We start from the raw sequence: 20855 nt of genomic DNA on the forward strand, positions 1-20855 counted from the left end.
CTAAATTGAGTATCATATCTGAAGGTTAACTGCACTCGTATTTTTTTTCGTAGTAAAGATAGTGAAAGTCGATGAGACTTGATAATCACAATGCAGAATTTTGTTAGTGAACGTTTCTTTCATCTCATTACCTTGATCTTCGTATTGTTTTAACTTAATTATAATTTCGACAATAACAAGGGAAAGTGAGTATTTGATGGTTAGCTAGGTATTTAATTTCTAGTGGGTTGATGAGGTCCTTTTATAAATTCTAATTTTTAAAATCTAAAAGTTCCCAAGTTATAAATTTTCAGTGAAAAACTGCTTTAAGGCACTTTTTAGAATTTCAAAATTCATTTGCAAGTTGAATTTAAAAAATTCTAAAATTTTCATAACCAAACATTGTTTTAAAAAAAAAGTTGGAAAAAAAGAAAAAAATATTTATGTCCAAACGGACCCTTAATATGAGAATAAGATTTAAATATTTTATTATATTAACTATCTCCCAATAATAAAAATTTGCTACAGTACTGGTGCTGTTACTGTAAGCTAATTTGGATTTGGACTCGACACAGGGTTTCAATGGCTATTCGAAAACCGACTAAACCGATCGAACCGTACCACACCGAATCGATTTTTAGGTTTCTTTTTAAGAAACTGTAGGCTTTTATATAAATCTATAACCGCACCGATAATTAGGGTAGGTTTTTTATTTTATAAAAATAAACCGAAAAAATATCGAACCGTACATAATAAATTTTACATGTGAAAAACATATTTATCTAGTAAGTTTAAAAATAATAATGCATTAATTTTTTCTTTGGACCTTGGAATTATGAAAACTATTACAAGCCAACAAGTAATTAAACTCAAAATACTAATTCCTAAAACCTATTATGCTACATCTACTTAAACTAAGTTATTTCAAGTATCTTTATTAGCAAGACACAAAGTATTCTAGCGATAATGAGTAGCAAATTACAATGTACTGAATATGTTTCCTTTCATATAATTTAGATTTATCTTTTTGAATATTTAATCTTGTATAGACTTTATTCTTGAGTCTCACCTTGGTTAATATCTTTCTACTCGTAGTGATTTATATTTTCTTTGCCTTTGCTTGGTTTTTTTTACGTTGTTGTAGAATAGTTGATAGATCTATACTCTAACCATCTTTCATTTTTTTTAAATCATCACCCTTTAAACAGTAAAAATATCTAGAGAGTTTTGCCAAGTCTTATAAAAGAACGTATGTTATTGCATTCTACTTCTACTGGTGAATTTTATACTATGATATTTAAAAAAATACCGAAAATTAACTAAACCATACCGATACCGAAGAGAAACCGATATGATTGAGACGGTTTCGAAAAGTCTAATTCTGGTTATAGATAATAGAATAATCGAAAAATTAATATAGTACAAATTTTATAAAATAACCGGCCAAATCAAACCATTATCACCCCTACTTGACGACATCATAATATTTTCAAGACAGAGACAGAATCGCGCCGCACGGCGTTACTCACGCACATTCCCCGTGAATGGCGGTGCGTCTCATGCACTAACCAACTTCGCTACGACTCCCTTTCTCTCGAGCAGTTGGATGGTAATTAGTTGAACATAGACATAAAATGTTCGACAAATACGTTAAATATGAATAAAATAATCGAATTTGTCTTTTTAGTGGACCAACAACAGATCTTTTTCTCTTCCTAGACAATATATCTTTCCCACTGTGAAAATGTTAGACATTATCGGCTTAAAAAATAATTAACTCAAATAGTCGTACATCTAATCTAACTTAAAATAGTTGACGGATATATAAGGTATATGTAATTCATGTTAATTGTGTTTAATAGATGTGCAATAGATGTATGTTGACTAGAAAAATAATCATTGAATCTGACCGACTATTTGTGTATAGAGGCGGATCCAGGAATTTAGGAGGATGGTTACTATTACGAAGCGGTGGGTCCAGAATAAAAATTTTAGAGATTCAACTTTTAGTTCTACTATTACATCCATTATACTTTTGAAATTATACGTTCAAATTTAATATTTATATAATAATTTTCTTACATCTATATCTATATTGTTTACTCCCTATCGAAAATGTTGGGATCAGTTGAATCCATTAACTATATGCTACATCATTCACTACTACTAATTTTAATATGCACATTTCATTTAATCATATAAAAATTTATAGTAACAAAAGAATAATAGGAATTTCAATGAATGAAATTTTAAAAGAATAAATCAAACAGAGAAAGAAAGAAGAAGAAGAAGTTCTTAATTAATATGCAAAAAGTGACACCTAACATGTCCATCTCCCGTGGGTATCTAGTTCTAAAAAAATAAATAAAATTGACATGAGATTTGAACTCATAATCCACTCAGAGAGATGCATCCAATAATCATCGCATCATATGATACTTTGAATTTGGGTGCATATACATATATTTAGTATTTCTGAAAAAATATAATATTACCATACATGATTTAGGGAGGTGAGCATGAATTCACGTGCCCCATGAAACCCCTAGATACGCCCCTGTTTGTGTAACAATCAATTTTTGATCCAATATCCTAAGATAACGACTCGAGATATTTATTACAACTGATTTATATTGTCCGGAAACATTTACACAAAGGATGAGAGAAAAATATAGAATTTCCTATCATCTTTCCGCATGCGTAAGATGGTTGAGTTTGGTAAATTTTACAAATGGTCATATAACTATGACTTTTGTTTTCCACTAAAGTCATATAACTTTGTTTTCTCACGGAAAAATCATATAACTATGACTTTTTTCACCAAGATCATATAATTATGTTTTCTCACACAAAAATCATAAAACTTTTACTAACTCGCATAAAATTCATAGTGCTTGGAAAATATAATTTTTCAATAGTATTTTCTTATTTTGTGATTTTTTATTTTCTTATTTTCAGTCTAATAAATAATAATTCAATTAAAATAGGGATGAGCCAACCCCACCTGGCCCACCCGACCCAATACTCATATATAAAAATTAAAATAATACTAAAAGTGAATAGTAAATCCTTCAAAACATGATATTTCTATCTTTTATTTTTCTTTTCAAGATTTTTATATAAATCGATATCATTTTTATTTCAAGTGCTCTCTAATTATACTTTTTATTCCCTTTTTTTTCCTGTCAGAATCTCATGCATTCCAAACTAAATTTCTTATGGGGAAGAATTCACTTTTAGTATTATTTTAACTTACGTATATGAGTATTGGGTCAAGTTGGGTTGGGTCATTCCTATTTTAAGAGAAAAGTATAAAATTAATCGGCCGGCCGAAATTAATTGCATTTGCTAGCCAATATATATATATATATATATATATATACTCATATTATTTCTCGGCTATTATTTTTGGGAACTACTAAAAATATACTCATATTTTTCCTATTTTAATTGGATAATTATTTATTAGACTGAAAATAAATTAAAAAACGCAAAATAAGAAAATACTACCGGAAAATTTATTTTTCGACTACTATAATTTTTGTGTGAGTTAGTAAAAGTTTTATCATTTTTGCGTGAGAAACGTCATAGTTATTTCACAATTTGTGAAATTTACTCTAAGATGGTTCTAGGATTTGAAAGTCGATTAGATTATTTTTGTGTATTTTGCTTTTAATTCTTTAAGTAGAGTAGACTCAACATGGTGCGGTGAACTTGGAGGAATATCAATGATTCGATAGACTGATTTTTGTGTGTGCGCGAGAGATAGAGCAGCTACAATTAAGGTTGTTAGAAGGAAAGTCCACAACCAAAAATATATAAGAGGGTGTTTGTCTAAGCTTATAAACTGGTTAAACTGGCTTATAAGCATCTTTTGGCTTATCTACGCATTTGGTAAACACTCAAAATACTTATAAGCCAAGTGCTTATAAACTAAAATCAACCATAAGTCATAAGCCGGTCACCCCCAACTTATGGCTTTTCAACTTATAAGCACTTTTAGTTTGACCAACACTTTTACTAGTTTATCCTTAATAATATTTTCTAATTACAAAATACTTTTCCCAAAATAAATTTCTTAACTTTCTCTTCATTCCATATTCGTTATTAATTCTTTTCTTTATAAATTTTTTTTTAATTTATAATCTTTTGAAAAAGATTCAAGGGTATTTTAGTCATTTTAACAAAAGAATAGCTTATCAGTATTTTTTAATCAAACACATCAACTGTTTATTATCAATTTCATCACTTCTATCCAAACACGTAAATAATTATTTTAAAAATCAGTTTCAGCATTTAAAAAAAAATTTCAGCACTACAAACTTATCAGCTATTTACAATCAGCTAATCCAAACGGGCTCTAAGTAGAGAAAGCGAATCTGAGACGAACTCACTGAAATATTGCTCTAGAACTATTTGAAAGAAGAGCGTCCAACTTAAAGATTTTAAATGTAATGAATGGAGTGATTTATCACATTATACATCTTTAGAAACTCTTGCACAAATAGTAAGGGACAAATGAGGTATCTAGTTGGAACAAAATACAATTAAGCAGAAAAAGTTTTGAATACAAAGATGTAAATCTATGTTAGGACCTGTTTGTCCATAAAACAAATTCCTCTTTTTCGAAATTTTACAAGTTTTTAAAATTTTTTTGAAAATGAAGTTTTCCCCAAAAAAAACACTTTTTCAATTTTCAAAAAAGAAATTCCTCACTCACAAAATTGTAAAAAATTTCAAATGAAGTGTATATTCAAATATAATTTTAAATTTTAAATATTATTTTTCTACTTAATTTCAAAAATTACTTTTTTCAAAAATTATAGTAGTAATTTTTATGTCCAAGCGCAACTTAAACGATAAGAACTATAGAAGAAATGAAATGGTAGGAATAGTACTTATCACTGTTTAGTATTCACATGGCAAATTGAGAACCAGGCAATTACTCAATGAAAGGTACCACGTGTGGTAAGGACGTGGCATAAAATTAGGCTGCTTAAAGCAGAACTGGGAAGATTCCCATTTTCTTCAAATTTTGTTGCTTTCTTTTAGACAATTTAAAGCTAGTAAAAACTGAATAAAAGGCATATGAGATTAAAATAAGAGGGGTTAACGGGAAAAAAAAAAAAATAAGAGGGGCACAAGAAAGAGGTTCTTTTATTTTCAAATTTCTCTGGAAAGCGATAGACATGTGAACAGCAAAAAAACGAAAGGAAGAAGATGAAAATGCGTTACGAGACCTTGACCTCGAGCTAAAGTTTTCATGCGCACTTTGAAGCTATTTGTTCTTTGAAAAAAAGGAAGAAAAACACCACAATTCAAGAGTTTAGTTTTTGGAATTTCTTTCCAATCCGTAGCGCTTTTCCAGCCTAAACTGTCGAGAAATTGTCTCATATACTTTTCAACATTATTACTCACTTTGTTCGGGTACATTCTTACTATCAACTTGCTTTCATATTAAACGTTTTTGTTTACATTTTTAATGCGGTTGATTAGGTGAACGAAAATTTAGATTAAATTGCTATGTTAAATTTTTCCAATATCGAATGACAAACCAAAATCATTTATTATTAATAACCAAACTTAGACAGTGTTTTTTTGGAACCATAACCTTGCATCTTGCAACAATTTTAATCAAAAGCAGAATTGTCCGTAAATTATGTTAACATAAGAATTTCTAATAATTCTGATAGGTTATGTGTTTTGTTATGTTTTGATTACCTAATAAATTTAATATTAAGAACCAGTTAGGGAACCTGTTCCACATCCTCAAAGTGTTCAACATCAACAAGTCTCAAGTGTGGGACATGTTCTAACATTCAGAGTCAAAGGAACAACTGAGGCAACATATAGACATCAGTTCCCTTGCTGACTGTACCAGTCAACTCCCTACAGCTGTAAAGTGGCTGCAACTGTTTCTCAGCACATACGCTACAGTACAAACAATGTAACAGTCACTTTATGGGGAATGCATTTGTACCAAATATGCTTGCATCACTCAAGTGATGTCACTTGTGTAATATTAACATGAAGCAAAGGAAAATCAACACACTTGCACATTCCCTAATTGATCAAGCTTTCTCTCAAGTGTGTTGCCAACTTGCAAGTGACACTCAGGGCTTCAAGAATAGAGAACATCATAACGAAGGACCAGTTTCCTGCATTGAGTTATTACATGTCCTTTGTTAAAGTGATTTACTTGTAATTCCTACTTAGCTTAGCTAGAAGCATTGTGTAGGAAACCTCTTGTAAAATCATAAACCTTGTGTTTGTGTCTTGACTAGAGTTAGTCGAGTTGTGAACTTTGTAATAGAGTTAGTACAAAGAGGCTTGTAATAGAGTTATTACAAGTAAGTGGGGGATTAAGGTTTTAATTCTTAGGTTATAATAGGTTGTAATTTGAACTTGCTCGGTTAGTGAAGTTGAAATCCTACAAGTGTAGGTCGTGGTTTTTAATCCCGTGAGCTGGGAGTTTTCCACGTAAAACTCTGATGTGTCATTAACTTATCTCCTTGTGTGTGTTCTGTGGGAACTGATATAGAACTCGGTTCTCTATACAGTTTGGTGGACCCTAAGTTTCTATCAATCGGTATCAGAGCGGGTTCTTTCTATCAGGCTAACACCTAGAAAGGATCCCATGGCTGCTTCATCAAACTTTGAAGAAGTTAATTCTACCTACAGACCACCAAGATTCAATGGCCAATACTATGGATGGTGCAAGATAAGGATGCATGAATTATTATGGCTGAAGATTCAGAGCTCTGGGATGTTATCTGCGATGGTCCTTTCATTCCCATGAAGACCATTAATGAACCAGAAGGTAATGTAATGACCCGACCGGTCATTTTGAGTATTACAACCCCGTTCCCCCATTTACTACTCAATTTGTGCTTTATAGCTGTTGTGTGACTTGCCGGGGTAATTGGTTCGGGTCCGGTAAGGTTTTGGAATGAATTGGAATACTTAGTTCCATGGTTTAAAGTTTAAGTTAAAATAGTGACCAGATGTCGACATATGTATAAATGACCCCGAAATAGAGTTTTGATGATTCCAACGGCTCCGTATGGTGATTTTGGACTTAGGAGCGTGTCCGAAAAATTATTTGGAAACACGTAGCTAAATTAGGCTTGAAATGGCGAAATTAGAAATTTAAGTTGGAAGTTTGACCGGGGAGTTGACTTTTTGATATCGGAGCCGAAATCCGATTCTGGAAATTGGAATAGGTCCGTTATGTCATTTATGACTTGTGTGCAAAATTTGAGGTCAATCGGGCTTGATTTGATAGGTTTCGACATCGAATGTAGAAATTAGAATTTCTTAGTTTCATTAAGCTTGAATTGGGATACGATTCATGATTTTAGTGTTGTTTGATGTAATTTTGGTATATGCGCAGCCACGTGGGGCTTAGTTTGTTGTTGTATATTGAGCATATATGTGCGGCCGTGTGGGGCCTAGATATCATATTATGTAAAGATATTTAGTTGTTGAAATTGGTGCCCGTGTGGGGGCTTGTTCTGAATAGGTTGAATTATTTGGATGGTCTCAGTTACAGGGGATACTTTGTCGAAAAATTTAAGAATTTAGAGAGTTAGCCAAATTTTGGGGCCTTAAGGAAGTTGAAATGTTGGAAGAATATCTAAGATCTATATGAAGTCAAGAACGATTAAAGGTGATGGTTAAGGTGAAAGGAGGATAATACTGTGCCTAATAATGACTTGTAAAACATTCGAGGACGAATGTTCTTAAGTGGGGGAGAATGTAATACCCCAAAAAAAATTCGAAGTATTTTAAGACCATTAAGAAGATTGGCAGATACTAATTATATTAATTCAGGTATGAACAAGACTAATAATATGAATAATATCAATTGATCATGATAATATATGTATGAGGTGCATTAAGAATGGTTTATGGTCTAAGAAGAGCCCCAAGGCTAAGTCAAGTTGGAAATTATACGATGGGGTAAAGTTTCAAGTGAGTTCGCACAGGACATAACTTTAAACGAGCATAAATATCATGTTATGAAGAGTTATATGGTGTACAACCTATGAAAAGAAAGTTCTATGTGTTTAGTTTCTAATTCTTCAAACCGTTTGTCATTTGGAGATCCCTACAAGAAGTTATGACATTTTTACTTAAGGATGGCAGAACAGCTACGCGAGTCTTGTGTAGCCTACGCAGCATAGTAGCGTAGCCTACGCAGCATAGCAGCGTAACCTACGTACCATTGCGTAGGCAAATCCAGCAACTTCCAATTGAAGGGGAATGAAAGTCCACCCTGCGTAGCCTTTGTGCGTAGCCTACGCAGGAGATTACGCAGCTTCAATGGTCATTTTAAGGAGCTAAAAACGTGGGTTTAGAGAGATAATGTGTTAGTTCTTCATCTTGGAATGGATTTCTAGAGAGAAGAAGGAGCTCTTCCACCATGGATATACTTCAAGGTAAGTTGTTTTGGCAAGGATGATTATATAACATCATTTAGTGATAACACTTAATATGGATCAAATCCATAGGAAATGGGTTGAATCTTCAAGAACACCAAAAAGAGGAAAAGTGAGATTCTTCCACCAAGAGGTAATCCCTTCACTTGAGCTTCATATATATGTCATATCGGAATATGGGTAGCATGTTTATGAGTTTTATTTGAAGTTATAATGGGAGTTTGTATGAACTCTAAGGGTGGGCCTTGAGAATGCCATTTTGGTTAAAGAAGAAGATGAATAGTGATGAATTGATATAAATACATTTGCCTTGAGTTTCTAATGATTCCAATAGACTTGATAACTTAATTGATGAGCGAATTTAATTGGGAATCACTATTTGGATAAGATACAACACTAGTTCTTGAAATGGATGTTCTTGAACCTAGAGTTTTGTTGGAGAAGGCAATGAATAGTCACTTGATGATGTTGGGTAATTAACATAGTATTATTAATGACTCCAAATGAGTATTAAATGATAAGAATTAAATGGAATAGGCTAATGGATGAGCCTATTGGATAATTTGGGATGGTTGGAGGCTTGTTGCCGAATTATGAAGCCTAAATGGATATTTATGAATCTTTTCGTATTTATTTTGATGTAGTTGGGATATCTAATGGTATGTATTGAATTGTGGGGTGATATTTGGACATTTTAATCAATTGGATCATTATACTATTTTCGAAGCTTGAAGGTTAAGGTAAGTAACACTTCTAAACCTGGTTCTGAGGGTATGAATCCCCGAATTTGGTGTTATATAAATTATTTGAAGGTGACGCACACGATAGTTAACGAGCGCGTGGACGTGCACCAAAGAAATTGTGACTTGAATAAATTCTGTGAAGTTGTAAAAATTAAATAATCATGTTATTATCCAAATATTTTTCATGTGTTAGGAAAATTGAGCTGAGACTCGTATTACAGATCATGATTGGGCTACGTTCCGATATTTTGGGACCCACAGGGTCGTGTTGCTATTGAATTTATAAGTTTTAAAAATGTATATTTCATACTCATTCATGTTCATCCATTGTGAGTATAATTATGGGATCGGGGCTTCCCGCCTGCAGCAGGCCATATTGGCTTTATATATATTATTACTATATGGAACGGGGTTGCCCGCCTGCAGTAGGCCTTATAAGCTTTATATATATTATTACTATATGGAACGGGACTGCCCACCTGCATCAAGCCTTATAGGCTTTATATATATTATTACTATATGGAACGGGGCTGACCGCCTGCAGCAGGCCTTATAGGCTTTATTATTATACGGATCGGGGCTGCCCGCCTGCAGTAGGCCATAACGGCTTTATATCACGCTTGGGCTGAAGGAGTCCCTCCGAAGTCTGTACAAACCCCTAGTGAGCGTAGATGATTATATATTCGGGGTGGACTTCCCAGTGCATGGACTTGCCTTACTTATTTATATTGTGATGAATTTTCCCTAGATATGGATCTTGTCCGTATCATTTACATTTGGGGATAAATTACCCCAGGGTTGAATTGGCCTTATATGGTACTGAGTGATTGATTATTAGTCGATGCGTATATATATATATATATATATATAGTATGGAATATCCCTAGGCTGGATTGGTCATAAACAGTACCGAGTGACTGAATGATTAGTGACCAGTAGTACATGAGGTCTTTCCACTGAGAAGTCACATTCCTCATATCATGCAGAATTGATCTATTTTGCTAGTACTAAGTTTAACTATTGAACTTGAAAGCATGCCTACATTTTTGTACCATTATTTATGTATTAGATTGTACCTTCGGAGCTCGTCACTACTTTCAGCCCAGAGGTTAGTATTGTTACTTATTGAGTTGGTTGTACTCATACTACACTCTGCACCTCGTGTGCAGATCCATGTGCTTTCGGACACAGTGACTGTTAGATCTCAGAGTGCTATCCGTTGGAGACTATCAAGGTAGCTGCCTGGCGTCGGCTGACCTTGACTCTCTTTTTCTCTTAATTATTGTACTGTTCTATACTGTCAGACAGTGTTTTTATCAGTTAGACTTTGTATTCATAGTAGATGCTCATGTACTCAGTGACATCGGATTTTAGGAATGTTATATCTATATTTATGAGATTTCTTCCGCTGAATTTAAATATTATATTTTTAAATTAAAAAGATATGGTATTTTATTGAGATTGTCGGCTTGCTTAGTATTGAGATAGGCGCTATCACGACATGTGAGATTTTGGATCGTGACAAGTTGGTATCAAAGCCTATGTTACATAGGTCTCACGAGTCATGAGCAGGTTTAGTAGAGTCTTGCAGATCGGTACGGAGACGTCTGTACTTATCTTTGAGAGGCTGCCGAACCCTTAGAAAATTTCACTTTCTTGTATTCTATCGTGTGACATTGATTCATCTTGAAACATAACTATTTGAATCCCTTCCATGCATTCGTGTGCGCATGTGAGAGCTCGATATCGTCTGTGCATCGCCGAATTTTGATCCCATGAACGAGGTTCGAGATGGGTATTCTGTGTTTTGGTGATGGGCCAGTATGGAGGACTTGAGGCCAGGGTTAGACCACAGCTTAATCTCGATAGTTTCGTATGTGAGAACTTGTGCTTTTGGACTTATGCGTCGGTAGTATCCCTATGAGTGGCATTTATGGCTCGATGGGCAGTTGAATGACTATATGATGAGTATGATGTGAATGCAGGATGTGTTCAAGTGGGTTGAATGAGACGAATAAAGTTTACTTGTGACTCAAGAATCTGCTATTGGTACTTGGTTCCTGTTTTGATGTGACATACAGTCTTGAGTGGTGAGTGCGTTGAGGGATCTGTCATGCTATTTAATTGTGGAGCAAAGTAGATTTTAATGTTGTGTTGATGAGTTCAAACTCAAAAATATTAAGTGATTCCGTGGTAATTATGGATGCAAAGGGGTATAGCAAGATGCCAATTTGAGGCTAAGAAGGTGGGTTATCTCCTACGAAGTAATCTACGTAGGTGTGTTCCTTATAATGTTGAGTGAAGAGTTTCTTTTCTACCAGCGGGGCGTATGTGTTGAGATTTGAATTTGAATCTGGTTGAGAAAGTTAACTTGACTGTTACTAGAATAAATGTGAACTTAGCGGATGATTGAGGTATTTTATTGTGGGTGTTGCATAAGCTTGAGAAGAATTTTCGTTCAACTGATTGCAGTATTATGGCAGTAATAAAGTATGGGTATTATGAGTTATCGAGTGTTTTGTTCTATGGCCTTGAGCCAAGTGGGGGAGCCTGCTATTGAAAATTCAATTTCATGGATATATGTTAAATTTTAATTTTGGTCTGAGGCATACTTGTGGGTTAGTTATGACTTGCAGAGGTGGAGATCGAGGATGACTCGGTTAAGGAAATTCCTGGATACGGGTTAAATTGCACTTTATGAAAATATGAAAATTATGGAATGATTAAGTTATTATTTTGAAGGATGTAGTGCACACAAAGTATGAATTTGATTGGTCGTGTTAAGGCAGGGTTACTTCTTTGAGTGTTGATTTTGCTAAAGGAGCACGTGTCTTTCGGCCCGTTTGGGCAGAGCAAATTAGATTTGAGCAGAGTGGATGACTCTCGAGAGGGTTTTAATTGATTCAAAATTTATATGTGGCAATTAAAATTTTTTCAAATTTGTATATCACTAGAATCAGTTACTTACATTGGATGGTATCGGGATGTGCGGTAATTCTGTTTGACTATGGATTCTATATTTCAGTATAAGAAAGGAAAGAGGAATAATTTTAAATTCACATAAGGTAATTAAGAGTGGGTGTCTCGGTTGTGGTATTTATGGAGGTGCTTAAGAAGAATACAATGGCTTATGGGCTTTAGGGTGGCGTGGTTTTATGTTAAGATGTCTTATAGTGAGCTTTGGGTAAGTATCATAGTGTTATGACAAAGATAAGTGTCAACTTGAGGGTAATTCAGAAGAAACTCAAAGAAAACAGGACAACTGGATAGTAGGTTGGACCAGTATGGTAATGGTATGTTTGGTTCTTTTGGGGTAATTATGATGTGGTGAGACTTTACAGATATTTTGGTGGCAATATTCTTGGGTTTGGTGACCTGCGTGGCTTGGTCGAGTTAGAGGAATTCAGTTCTGATAGCTTGATTATGTGCAAATAGATTTCAAAGTGTTCTTGATGATTTTTACCATGGCTCAAACTAGATATTTTCTACCAGTGTGGGGGACATGTTATGTATCGTGATTTCCTCCTGGATGAGACCAAATGGAAGGTTTCTAACTAACCGGGTATGTAATTTGCTGATGACTTAGAGTTGATAATGATATTCTCCTGCTTTTCACGTGATTACATGATAGATGCAGTGTGTTGTGCGAGATTAAAATTTACATGTACAAGGTGGCAGTTTATTCTTGAAGGTAAGGTCATGAATTCTGGACAAAATGGTCAGTTTTAGATATTTAGATTAATGTTATAACTTCTCGATAATCCTTGAGAAGGGTGCGTATTTCAGAAGGCGCATTGTGTTTTGACTTACGGATGTTCATCGGTATTGCGGTACTCACCTGGGTGATAGGCTGCTGATATTCCAATTATCACTATTCGACACAGAAGAATTATGGAAGTATTCCTAGTGGGATGATCGTGCATGAAAGATGTGTTAGTCATTCAAGTGCAAGAGTTGGGATCAGTTATGGTGATTCATGTGTTCTATGAATTTGGAGACTGTAAGTTCTCAAAAGCATATTGTTTCAGGGTTGCGGCCTGTTTGAGGTGAGTGTTTTATTTAAACTCAATAGAGGCACTAGTTGGGTTAATTATTTGTGATATCTACGAGCTATGAGTGCACATATATGTATGGTTTGAGCCCATGTGTGGGCGTCGGAGCAAGTATTCATACTCGGAAGAATGCTTAGGCAAAGATATGCCTAGAGTTGACTGTTAAGCGTAAAGTTATAATGTTTCTCATATTCGTACCTTTGCCGAGAACTATCTGGGCTACACTTGAGGCTACAAAGAGGATAATTGCCTGAATAAATTGGATAGTTACTATTTCTGCGTTAACTTGCTGATTTGATAGCACACTTTGTACCTGCCTACTCTATGTCATGTTATTTATACCAGTCGAGGAGCATGAGAATCTTAATTCATTTATCATATAAATGTGTACTTATTTGGTTGCTCATGTATGATATGATTGGAGAGTAGGCATGTGACCATGCCAGGCGGATTTTATTATTGGCACATGAGTTGTCCGTGTGAAACCATATACTAATATTATTGGCACGTGAGTTGTCCGTACGGGTCCAGATATTGATACTATAATATGTGAGTTGTCCGTGCAAGTGTTGTTAATGTGAGCTCTAGAAGAGCTGGTTACTGTTATTAAATTTGTGTGTCTTGGTTCTACTCTATATAATGAGCTTATAGCATTGCAGTTGTGGTGGTGGTTGTTGAACTCGCAATACGATTCTCTTCTTTGAGACATTTTCCATTTTTGGGTACACGGGTTGCACAGTTGTGGCTTGAGTTATATTGGTGTGGCATGTCTGTGAGATAATTGTATTTAATAATATAAGGTCATTGGGCCTAGAATGTGTACTATCGGATTTGATTACGATATATTTGGGAGGATGACATCGAAATTCGGCTTAAAAGTGATTATGGTTTGGGTTGGGGTGAGAGAACTCCATGACTTGTTGATCTAATAAGTGGTTATGAGATTCCGCATATTTCTTTTAATATCAACAGTATACGGAGGTTTTGGAACGAGGTTTGGCTTGATATGAGATTTAATACTATTATCGGGTTAGTTTGGAGTAGTTACTGTGATCAGGAATGGTGTTGCGAACATGCGAGTTGTGTAGTATATTACGTGATTACATCTGGGGTTATGGTTATGGCTTGATAAAGCTTATTCAGACTCATATAGTGTGTAGATGTGAGATTCGTGTCTTGAAAAGAATTATGGATGTTGGAAATTTGGGTTCTAAGTTTTATGGACTAAAGTTAAAGTAATGATCTTCAATTATGTTGTATTGTCAGGCCTATATGGAATAGGGTGACATGGGATCACCCTCGGGTACATGCATGGTAAGATGGAATAGTGATTTGATGGCTTAGAAATAACTCTTGGCACGTTTGAGGACGAACGTATGTTTAAGTGGGGGAGAATATAACGACTCGGCCGATCATTTTGAGTATTACAACCTCATTCCCCCATTTACTTGCCGGGGTAATTGGTTCGGGTCCGGTGAGGTTTTGGAATGAATTGGAACACTTAATTCCAAGGTTTAAAGCTTAAGTTAAAATAGTGACCGGATGTCGACTTATGTGTAAATGGCCCCAAAATAGAGTTTTGATGATTCCAATAGCTCCATATGGTGATTTTGGACTTAGGAGCGTGTCCGAAAAATTATTTGGAAGCACGTAGCTAAATTAGGCTTGAAATGGTGAAAATAAAAATTTAAGTTGGAAGTTTGACCGTGGAGTTAATTTTTTTATATCGGGGCCGGAATCCGATTCTAGAAATTGGAATAGGTCTGTTATGTCATTTATGACTTGTGTGCAAAATTTGAGGTCAATCGAACTTGATTTGATATGTTTCGGCATGGAATGTAGAAGTTGGAATTTCTTAGTTTCATTAAGCTTGAATTGGGGTATGATTCATGGTTTTAGTGTTGTTTGATATAATTTTGGTATATGCGCAGCCACGTGGGGCTTAGTTTGTTGTTGTATATTGAGCATATATGTGCGGCCGTGTGAGGCCTAGACATCATATTATGTAAAGATATTTAGTTGTTGAATTATGTTGAAATTGGTGCCCGTGTGGGGGCTTGTTCTGGATAGGTTGAATTATTTGGATGGTCTCAGTTATAGGGGATACTCTGCCGAAAAATTTAAGAATTTAGAGAGTTAGCCAAATTTTGGGGCCTTAAGGAAGTTGAAATGTTGGAAGAATATCTAAGATCTATATGAAGTCAAGAACGATTAAGATGATGGTTAAGGTGAAAGGAGGATAATACTGTGCCTAATAATGACTTGTAAAACATTCGAGGACGAATGTTCTTAAGTGGGGGAGAATGTAACACCCCAAAAAAATTTGAAGTATTTTAAGACCATTAAGAAGATTGGCAGATACTAATTATATTAATTCGGGTATGAACAAGACTAATAATATGAATGATATCAATTGATCATGATAATATATGTATGAGGTGCATTAAGAATGGTTTATGGTCTAAGAAGATCCCCAAGGCTAAGTCAAGTTGGAAATTATACGATGGGGTAAAGTTTCAAGTGAGTTCGCACAAGACATAACTTCAAACGAGCATAAATATCATTATATGAAGAGTTATATGGTGTACAACCTATCAAAAGAAAGTTCTATGTGTTTAGTTTCTAATTCTTTAAACCGTTTGTCATTTGGAGATTCCTACAAGAAGTTATGACCTTTTTACTTAAGGATGGCAGAACAGTTACGCGAGTCTTGTGTAGCCTAAGCAGCATAGTAGCGTAGCCTACACAGCATAGCAGTGTAACCTACGCACCATTGCGTAGGCAAATCCAGCAACTTCCAATTGAAGGGGAATGAAAGTCCACCCTGCGTAGCCTTTGTGCGTAACCTACGCAGGAGATTACGCAGCTTCAAGGGTCATTTTAAGGAGCTGAAAATGTGGGTTTAGAGAGAGAATGTGCTAGTTCTTCATCTTGGAATGGATTTCTAGAGAGAAGGAGGAGCTCTTCCACTATGGATACACTTCAAGGTAAGTTATTTTGGCACAAGGATGATTATATAACATCATTTAGTGATACCACTAACATTATTATGGATCAAATCCATAGGAAATGGGTTGAATCTTCAAGAACACCAAAAAGAGAAAAAGTGAGATTCTTCCACCAAGAGGTAATCCCTTCACTTGAGCTTTATATATATGTCATATTGGAATATGGGTAGCATTTTTATGAGTTTTATTTGAAGTTATAATGGGATATTATATGAACCCTAAGGGTTGGTCTTGAGAATGCCATTTTGGTTAAAGAAGAAGATGAATAGTGATGAATTGATATAAATACATATGCCTTGAGTTTCTAATGATTCCAATAGACTTGATAACTTAATTGATTAGCGAATTTAATTGGGTTAATTTTACTGAAGGTCATCCGACTTATTATTTATTTCACAAAAGTCACTTATTTATTTTTTATCACTTAAAAGTCACTCAACTTTACTTTTGGAACTTAAAAGTCATTCTAGTTCAAAACCTATAAAATATCCAATAAAAAATATGACATGACATTACATTTAATTAAAAAATCTAATATTAATGCCATATAAACTTAAATAGGCCCTATCTAAGTTAGGCCCATTTCTTCCTCAATCCGATTTGACCTATAACCAAAATGGATTATTAATTTTTGAATAATTAACTGGACTGGCACTTTGATTTTGTGGTTAATTTGTAGAAAAAGAAGTCAAAGGAATTTAAGAAAAATTAGGTCTTTTGAATTTATATTTAAGTTTTGGTTGTACATTTACGGTGAATGACACAATACGTTGTCTCTTTCTTTTGTCCAAACTATTCCTATATGTTGTCTACGATTGCGGTGTGTATTGACAACTTCTACTATGCAATTTTATTGTGGGTGTTTCTTACTAAGCAATATTTTTGTCTGTTAGTATTGCTTAATACGCAATATTTTGACTTTAATGGAATAGTAATTTATGAAAATAAGTTCTTATTAACTTGTTGTTGTTGTCTGTTAGTGGTACATTTATTTATTATGTGAGATTGATATGGTAGTATCAATGTTTTAAAAGGCGTTTTCGGGGCGAGGCGTACCAAAAATGCCCAGGGGCGATGGTGTGGGGCGAAAGTCTCAAGAGGCGTATGCCCAACAATTCGTGGCGTACGCCCGGGCATTCGAGGCGGATTTTTTTAGTGAGGAGTAAGCCCCAAAGACTTTTTCAAATAAAAACAATTTTTTTTTGAATAAATCCTTCATATAATACCCAAATTCTCAAAAGTGAGTTTGGTAATTACTCAAAAGGCTTAAAAAGGAACTCAAAATTATTAAATTTAAAAGTCAAGACCTTTTTTATTGATTGAAGCTCTAATTCATGGTCTTTCCCAATTTTTTATCTTGTCCGCTAGTTTGCTAATATCTCCCAAAAGCAATGAATATTTAATTTTTTTTACAAATACAAAGAGAACTTCATTCTCCTTCATAGCAGCAAGCTCAAAGTTCAAATTGTAGGTTAATCATCCTTTTTGTTCCTCCATGTAGAAAACTTTATTCTTTTAGACTCAAGTTACTTGTGCTTGTAAGTAGCGTATAATAGATTGTCTTGACTAGTTTTTTGTGGGGATGGAGCGCGCACGCGCGCGCACACACACACACACACACACACACACACACACACACATATATATATATATATATATATATATATATATATATATATATATATATATATATATTTCACATATTTATAGTTTTCTTTAATTTTTATGCAGTTTTACCTGTTTATAAATATTTAATGTCATTATATTATTTTATAAAATATTAAAAATTAAATACCTATGGAGCTTACGCCCCGTGTCTCGGGGCTTACGCTTCGCTGAGGCATATGTAAAACGTATCGCCTTACTCCTACGCCTTTTAAAATACTAGATAGTATTTTAACTTCATGGAAAATTATAAAATGATATGAAGGGTGCAAAAACTGGTTCTGTGCTAGTTTTGTTCATATTTTTAATGAAATTATAGGTGGTGGTATTAAGGTTATTACGTAACAAATAAAGTAAGAAATTTTTAGCACAAAATAGTTGTTCTCTTCTTTTCCTTCTAATGTTCAAAATATTAAAACTCATTTGAGTTATGTGTCAAATCAAATTGTGGATGAAATGGGTCTAAATTGGGTATGGTCCATCTAAGCTTATGTGACACTATAATTAGATTTTTTAATTAAATTTAATGCCATGTCATATTTTTATAGGATATTTTATAAGTTTTGAACTAGAATAACTTCTAAGTTACAAAGGTAAAGTTGAGTGTCTTTTAAGTGATGAAAAATAGATAAGTGACTTTTGTAAAATAAATGATAAGTTGGATGACCATCAGTGAAATTAACTCGAATTTAATTGGGAATCACCATTTGGATAAGATACAACACTAGTTCTTGAAATGGATGTTCTTGAACCTAGAGTTTTGTTGGAGAAGGCAATGAATAGTGACTTGATGATGTTGGGTAATTAACATAGTATTATTAATGATTCCAAATGAGTATTAAATGATAAGAATTAAATTGAATAGGCTAATGGATGAGCCTATTGGATAATTTGGGATGGTTGAAGGCTTGTTGCCGAATTTTGAAGCCTAAATGGATATTTATGAATCTTTTTGTATTTATTTTGATGTAGTTGGGATATCTAATGGTAGGTATTAAATTGTGGGGGGTGATATTTGGACATTTTAATCAATTGGATCATTGTAGTATTTTCGAAGCTTGAAGTTTGAGGTAAGTAACAGTTCTAAACCCGGTTCTGATGGTATGAATTCCCGACTTTCGTGTTATATAAATTGTTTGGAGGTGACGCACACGATAGTTGACGAGCGTGTGGACGTGCACCATAGAAATTGTGACTTGAACAAATTCTGTGAAGTTGTGAAAATTAAAGAATCATGTTATTATCCGAACATTTTCCACGTATTAGGAAAATTGAGCTGAGACTCGTATTAAAGATCATGATTGGGCTACGTGCCGATATTTTGGGTCCTACAGGGTCGTGTTGCTGTTGAATTTATATGTTTTAAAAATATATATTTCATACTCAGTTATATTCATCCATTGTGAGTATAATTATGGGATCGGGGCTGCCCGCCTGCAGCAGACCTTATTAGCTCTATATATATTATTACTATATGGAACGGTTGCCCGACTGCAGCAGGCCTTATAGGCTTTATATATATTATTACTATATGGAACGGGGTTGCCCGCCTACAACAACCTTATAGGCTTTATATATATTATTACTATATGGAGCGGGGTTGCCCGCCTACAGCAGGCCTTATAGGCTTTATTATTATACGGATCGGGACTGCCCGCCTGTAGTAGGCCATAACGGCTTTATATCACGCTTGGGATGAAGGATCCCCTCCGGAGTCTGTACAAATCCCTAGTGAGTGTAGATGATTATATATTCGGGGTGGACTTCCGAGGGCATGGACTTGCCTTACTTATTTATATTGTGATGAATTTTCCGTGGACATGGATCTTGTCCGTATCATTTACATTTGGGGATGAATTACCCAGGGCTGGATTGGCCTTATACGGTACTGAGTGACTGACTGTTAGTCGATGTGATATATATATATATATATATATATATATATATATATATATATATATATATATATATATATATATACGGGATGAAATATCCCTACGCTGGATTGGCCATAAATAGTACCGAGTGACCGAATAATTAGTGACCAGTAGTACATGAGTTCTTTCCACTGAGATTTCACATTCATCATATCATGCAGAATTGATCTATTTTGCTATTACTAAGTTTAACTATTGAACTTGAACGCATGCCTACATTTCTGTACCATTTTTTATGTACTGGACTGTACCTGCAGAGCTCATCACTATTAGCCTAGAGGTTAGTCTTGTTACTTATTAAGTTGGTTGTACTCATACTACACTCTGCACCTCGTGTGTAGATCCAGGTGATTTCGGACACAACGACTGTTAGATCCCAGAGTGCTATCCGTTGGAGACTATCAAGGTAGCTGCTTGGCATCCGTTGACCTTGACTCTCTCTTTCTCTCAGTTATTGTATTGTTCTATACTGTCAGATAGTGTTTTTATCATTCAGACTTTGTATTCATATTAGATGCTCATGTACTCAGTGTCACCAGATTTTGGGAGTATTTATATCTATATTTGTGAGATTTCTTCCGCTGAATTTAAATATTATGTGTTCAAATTTAAAAGATATGGTATTTTATTGAGATTGTCGGCTTGCCTAGTATTGAGATAGGCGCCATCACGACAGGTTAGATTTTTGGTCGTGACAGACATTTCCCAAGACAAGGAAGGAGTACAACGATGTTGATCGCAAGGCTATAGAGAAGAACTTTCGAGCAAAAAATATCCTCGTCTGTGGTATTGGACCAGACAAATACAACAGGATTTCTGTCAGTCAATGTGCCAAGGAGATTTAGGAAGCTCTCCAAACAGCACACGAAGGGACAACTCAAGTCCAGAAGTCGAAGATTGATATGCTAACCGTTGATTATGAACTCTTCAAGATGAACGATGATGAGTCCATTCAAGACATGCACACTCGCTTCACCTCTATCATCAATGAGCTCCATTCTCTAGGAGAAATCATTCCAAGTAACAAACT

At 34.6% G+C, this 20855-nt stretch overlaps 2 long non-coding RNA genes across 2 annotated transcripts in view; both read left to right on the plus strand.

Annotated features, from left to right (window-relative positions):
• Window positions 1-20855, plus strand: part of LOC138896477 (uncharacterized) — a 107783-nt gene that overhangs the window by 56564 nt on the left and 30364 nt on the right. The gene's annotated exons all lie outside the window — the stretch shown is intronic.
• Window positions 16144-20388, plus strand: LOC138895137 (uncharacterized). The gene is made up of 3 exons (XR_011409339.1): window positions 16144-16202; window positions 16282-16342; window positions 20167-20388. It is a non-coding gene; the product is annotated as an uncharacterized lncRNA (long non-coding RNA).

This window comes from Nicotiana tomentosiformis, chromosome 7 (assembly GCF_000390325.3).
Source record: "Nicotiana tomentosiformis chromosome 7, ASM39032v3, whole genome shotgun sequence".
Lineage (NCBI taxonomy): Eukaryota > Viridiplantae > Streptophyta > Magnoliopsida > Solanales > Solanaceae > Nicotiana > Nicotiana tomentosiformis.